The sequence below is a fragment of the Gekko japonicus genome, unplaced genomic scaffold (assembly GCF_001447785.1).
Source record: "Gekko japonicus isolate JY-2015 unplaced genomic scaffold, Gekko_japonicus_V1.1 scaffold805, whole genome shotgun sequence".
NCBI classification, from domain to species: domain Eukaryota; kingdom Metazoa; phylum Chordata; class Lepidosauria; order Squamata; family Gekkonidae; genus Gekko; species Gekko japonicus.
In genome coordinates, this window is record NW_015173146.1 from 11,838 (window position 1) to 18,211 (window position 6,374).

Genomic DNA, 6,374 nt, shown 5'->3' on the forward strand with positions numbered 1-6,374 from the left:
AGACCCCACCCTCCCATCCAGCCATTTTCTCCAGGGGGATCGATCCCTGTGGGTCTGGACTCGCAATGTTAAGAACATAAGAACATAAGAACATAAGAGATGCCAATGTTGGATCAGGCCAAAGGCCCATCCAGTCCAACACTCTGTATCCCACAGTGGCCAGAAATACCAGTGCCATCAGGAGGTCCACCAGTGGGGCCAGGACATTAGAAGCCCTCCCACTGTTGACCCCCCCAAGCACCAAGATGACAGAGCATCACTTGCCCCAGAGTCCCTATCTATACCTTGTGGCTAATAGCCACTGATGGACCTCTGCTCCATATGCTTATCTAATTCCCTTTTGAAGCCGTCCATGCTTGTAGCCGCCACCACTTCCTGTGGCAGTGAATTCCAAGTGTTAATCACTCTTTGGGTGAAGAAGTACTTCCTCTTATCCGTTCTAACCGAACCCCTCCATTCTTGTAGCTGCCACCACTTCCTGTGGCAGTGAATTCCAAGTGTTAATCACTCTTTGGGTGAAGAAGTACTTCCTTTTATCCGTTCTAACCCGACCGCTCAGCAATTTCATGGAGTGCCCACGGGTTCTTGTATTGTGAGAAAGGGAGAAAAGTACCTCTTTCTCTACCTGCTCTTTCCCATGCATAATCTTATAAACCTCAATCATGTCACCCCTCAGTCGTCGTTTCTCCAAGCTAAAGAGCCCTAAGCGCCTTAACCGTTCCTCATAGGGAAAGTGTTCCAACCCTTTTATCATTCGAGTTGCCCTTTTCTGCACTTTTTCCAAAGCTATAATATCCTTTTTAAGGTGTGGTGACCAGAATTGCACACAGTATTCCAAATGAGGTCTCACCATTGATTTATATAGGGGCATTATTATATTGGCTGATCTGTTTTCAATACCCTTCCTAATAATCCCCAGCATAGCATTGGCCTTCTTTATTGCAGTCACACACTGTCTCGACATTTTCAGTGAGTTATCTACTACAACTCCAAGATCTCTCTCTTGATCAGTCTCTGCCAGTTCAGACCCCATCAACGTGTATTTATAGTTAGGATTTTTGGCTCCAATGTGCATCACCTTGCACTTGGCCACATTGAACCCCATTTGCCATGTTGACGCCCACTCGCCCAACTTTGACAGATCCCTTTGGAGTGCCTCACAATCCTCACTGGTTTTCACCACCCTGAACAACTTCGTATCATCCGCAAATTTAGCCACTTCACTGCTTACTCCCATCTCCAAATCATTAATGAACAAGTTAAAAAGCAGTGGACCAAGTACTGATCCCTGTGGTACCCCACTGCTTACACCCCTCCACTGGGAGAACTGCCCATTTATACTCACTCTCTGTTTTCTATTAATTAGCCAGTTTTTGATCCATAAAAGGACTTGTCCTTTTATCCCATGATTTTTGAGCTTGCTTAGGAGCCTTTGATGAGGAACTTTATCAAAAGCTTTCTGGAAGTCAAGGTAAACAATATCTATTGGATCCCCCTTGTCCACATGTTTGTTCACCCCCTCAAAGAACACTAACAGGTTAGTGAGACAAGATCTTCCCTTACAGAAACCGTGCTGAGTCTGCCTCAATAGGTTTTGTTCATCTATGTGCCTACTAATTCTTTCCTTAATAATGGTTTCCACCAATTTACCCGGTATCGACGTCAGACTGACTGGCCTGTAATTTCCCGGATCTCCTCTGGAACCCTTTTTAAAGATGGGAGTGACATTAGCTACCTTCCAGTCCTCAGGAATGGAGGCTGATTTTAAGGAGAGATTACATATTTTTGTCAGGAGATCCACAAGTTCACAATTGAGTTCTTTCAGAACTCTTGGATGTATGCCATCTGGGCCTGGTGATTTATCAGTTTTTAAGTTGTTTATCAGTTTTAGGACCTCCTCTCTCGTCACCTCAATCTGACTCAGGTCTTTCAACACCCCTCCCGAACTCAGCGGCTCTGGAGTGGGCAAGCACCTCTCATCTTCCACAGTGAAGACGGAGGCAAAAAATGCATTTAGCTTCTCAGCCATTTCCCTATCATCCTTCAGTACTCCTTTTACCCCTTGGTCATCCAAGGGCCCCACTGCCTCCCTGGCTGGTTTCCTGTTTCTAATGTATTTGAAGAAAGTTTTATTGTTGGTCTTTACATTTTTTGCTATATGCTCCTCATATTCCCTTTTTGCATGCCTGACCACAGACTTGCATTTTATTTGCCATAGCCTGTGTTCTGTTTTATCAGCCTCACTGTGACTAGCTTTCCACCGCTTAAAGGAATCCTTTTTACCTTTTACAGCTTCCATTACTTTGTTTGTTAACCATGTAGGCTTTTTCTTATACCTGTTTGTGCCTTTCCTAACCTGCGGAATATATTTTATTTGAGCTTCTAGAATTGTAGTTTTAAACAGTTTCCAAGCTTCCCCAATGGTTTTGACCCTTTCTACTTTTCCCTTCAGTTTCCTCCCCACATGTCCCCTCATATCAGAAAAATTACCCCTTTTAAAGTTAAAAGTGGTTGTGTGAGTCTTTTTGGCCACCACAAGAGAGAGCGCCTCTCTGAGTGATGATATTTACCACAGTTGTTGTGTGTTTTTCTGAAATAAAATGAGCTCTTTTCCTCTTTCAAAACTAAACCAGCTTCTTCGGCCTGCGCATTTGGGCTGCCAACTCCAAAGTGGGAAATTCTTCCAGATATGGGAGCAGACCCTAGGCAGTGCAGGGCTGGGAGAGGGGAGGGGCCCAGCTGATTATCATGCCCTAGACCCCACCCTCCCATGCAGCCATTTTCTCCAGGGGGATCGATCCCTGTGGGTCTGGACTCGCAATGTTCCCTCTAAGCTGTGTAGTCTTGTGTGCAGAAATTCTACTTTGTGAACTACTGGCGTCAAAGTTGTGAGTGAGCTATTTGGCTGCTGCACAAATGAGTTTGCTCTGGAGCCCTCCTTCCTGAGCTAAGACAAGAATATAGCCTGAGGCTGAAAAACTGTGAGCTAGCTCACACTCACTCAGCTTAGAGGGAACACTGGTCTGGAGATCAGTTGTAATTCCAGGAGACCTCCAGCCAAGCCCGTAGCTACAGTGGGGGCATTTCGGGGCCTGGCCCCATGACTTCCTGCCAAGCCCCCCCGAACTTCCATCCCGCCCCCATCCCCCATCCAGCCCCCAGACTCCCAACTCTCTGGGCCACCTGGAGGACTCCCCACCACCGCCCCTTCCCCAAGCGTGGCTTGCTTCCCCAGGTAGGCAAGCAGAGTGCGAATGCCGCAAAAGTGAGTTTTTAATTTTTAATTTTATTTTTACTTTTGTAACATTGGTGTCCCCTGACTTATTTAAATGCCCCCTGAATTACAAAATCCTGGCTACGGGCCTGCCTCCAGCCCCTCCCTGGAGGCTGGGAACCCTAGTATCAGTTTACCTGTGTTATCAGTCCAAACTGTGGTGGAGGCCCAGAGCTTATCTCCTCGAACCACTTTACCTCTCAGTTCCCACTAGAAACCCCGGCAGCCAGGAAGTTGTGGGAAAGCCAGGAAGTTGTAATGTGACAAGGCGAGGGAGAAATCCTGCCTAGCCCCCCCCCCCTGAATTTCATCACAGTAATTTTCTACACCACCTCTGTTCTGCCACAGACAGACTAGCATTACATTTCCAAAATATGTGGAACAAAATGAACATTAAATTTCCAAAATACATGGAACCAGGGGTCGTTTCCTGCAGGAGCACATAGGAGCGGCGCTCCGGCAGTAAAGAGCCCAGGGGGCGGGCACAGGCAACAAGCCCCACCCCCTGCTCCAGCAGGCCTCAGTCAGAGCAAGAAGCAGCCAGATATGTTGCAGAGGCACCCCAGTCCAAAACAGTCCAGTGGCACCTTTAAGACCAAGTTTTATTCAGGTCCAAACCTCTCCCTCCTCTGCAAGGACAGATCTGCACGTTCCCCCGCCCAATAGCTAGCAATCCAAAACAGTCCAGTGGAGCCTGAGTGGTGAGTGTTGCCTTCTGACACACGTCCGGTGATGTCAGATAAGTTATGTTAATGAGTTTTGCTAATGAGCTCCTGCACCTCTTTTTCTACGAAATGACCCCTGCATGGAACGTATCTTTGATGGCGTGATGTGCGATTTCCAGTTAAACTACATAGCAGAGCCCAGTTGGACGTTGCAAGGTGTGCTACGCAGGTAAGTTTCAGAGTAAGGGTCCATGGTGATCCAGGCACTGCCCTGGCTAAGACAGCTTACGTTGCTAATCAAAAGTGAATGCAGTCCATGGAAAGCCGGGGTGGAGGAGTGGCTGATACTTGCTCATGCACCAGAGAGCTGGGGCCCTAAAATTTATTCTTGGTCAGCTGTTTGGTAGATAATGCTCCTAAATAAGTCCACCCATCACTGTGATGACAGGGCACGGTGTTTAATGAGGCAATGAAAGTTATTACTCAGTGAGCCGTTTCGCTTCCTGACTAATGTCAACAACAAACACAAGCCATGAAATGGGGGCAGGGCAGGTTAAATTACAATTCTGCTTGGCATTTAACATAACGATGTGCTGCTGCCAATTTAGTATGGCAGGAGTAACGTAATGTCGCTACAGTACATACAATACTGGAAATGTTAAGGGCTCATTTCCAGACATTATAGGGCACATCTGGGAAAGTCATGGAAAGTGTGGTAAGGAGTCTGAGCCTTCACCTACAGGTACTTCACATGTGGGAAAGGTCAAGGGCCTTGCCTCAAAGAAGAAGATATTGGATTTATACGCCGCCCTTCACTCCCCAAAGGAGTCTCAGAGTGGCTTACAAACTCCTTTCCCTTCCCATCCCCACAACAGACACCCTGTGAGGTAGGTCGGGCCGAGAGAGCTCTTGATAGAAACTGCTCTCTTTCAAGAACAGCTCTTATCAGAACCACAGCTTGCCCAAGGTCATCCAGCAGGTGCAAGTGGAGGAGTGGGGAATCAAACCCGGGTCTCCCAGATTAGAGAAGAAGAGGAGGAGATTGGATTTCTACCTTGCCCTTCACTACCCAAGGGAGTCTCAGAGCGGCTTACAAACTCCTTTCCCTCCCCCTCCCCACAACAGACACCTTGTGAGGTAGGTGGGGCTGAGAGAGCTCTTGACAGAAACTGCTCTTTTTCAAGGACAGCTCCTATCAGAACCACGGCTTGCCCAAGGTCATCCAGCAGCTGCAAGTGGAGGAGTGGGGAATCAAACCCAGTTCTCCCAGATTAGAGTCCATGCACTTAGCCACTACACCAAACTGGCTCTCAAACTGGCAAGAGCGATGCTCTCCTGTGTCCCCCATGGGCCTCACAGGGAGGCTTTGGTGGCATGGTCCCCTATCCAGCCCTGGTCACTGTGACCCTGTATCAGCTGAGACTGTGCCGAAAGGAAAGGGAAGGGAAGAAAATTTTATTTCAAAATAGGGTTCCCAGGTTCCCCCTGACCACCGGGGGGGGGGGGGGGGGGGGGATAGGGGTGTCAGATCTGTGTTGGGAAACTCCTGGAGATTTGAGGGTGGAGCCCGGGGAGGACAGGGACCTCGGGGGTGGGGGTACAGTGCCATACAGTCGACCCTCCAAAGCAGCCATTTTCTCCAGGGGAACAGATCTCTGTAGTCTGGAGATGACTTATAATTTGGGGTGATCCCCAGTTCCCACTTGGGAGGCTGGCATCTCCAAATGAGTTTTGAGTTAAGCTTCTTCAGAGAGGTCTGTGGAATGTAAATGCAAATCTGGTGTAGTGGGAACATTGCAAGTGTGTTTATATTCCACAGATCCCCTGAGGAAGCTTAACGTGAAACACACAGGAGTGTTAATATTTTGGAATAAATATTTCTTTCCATTGCACCATTGTTTTTTGTTTTTTCTTTGTCCCTTTGCATTTTTGTAAATAAAGCCAACTGCACAAAGGGAAGCTGTCCATAAATATCAGGGGCTTTCTCATCCAAACCAAGCAGCTGCACATCTGGCCAGGGAACTTCTTCCCTCTCAAGAAAGGGAGGATCATGTAAGGATAATGATGAAAAATGGGGGTGGGGTGACCAGAAATTGTGCTATGCTTAGGGTTGTCAACCTCCAGATGGAGCCTGGAGATCTCCCATTATTACAACTGATCTCAAGGCTACAGAGAGCAGCTCCCCTGGAGAAAATGGCTGCTTTGGAGGGTGGACTTTATTGTTACCCAAAATAGATAAGTGGTGGCAGCTGCAAGCATGGACGGCTTCAAAAGGGAATTAGATAAGCATATGGAGCAGAGGTCCATCAGTGGCTATTAGCCAAAAGGTATAGATAGGGGCTCTGGGGCAAGTGGTGCCCTGTCTTCTTGGTGCTTGGGGGGGGCAACAGTGGGAGGGGCTTCTAATGTCCTGGCCCCACTGGTGGACCTCCTGA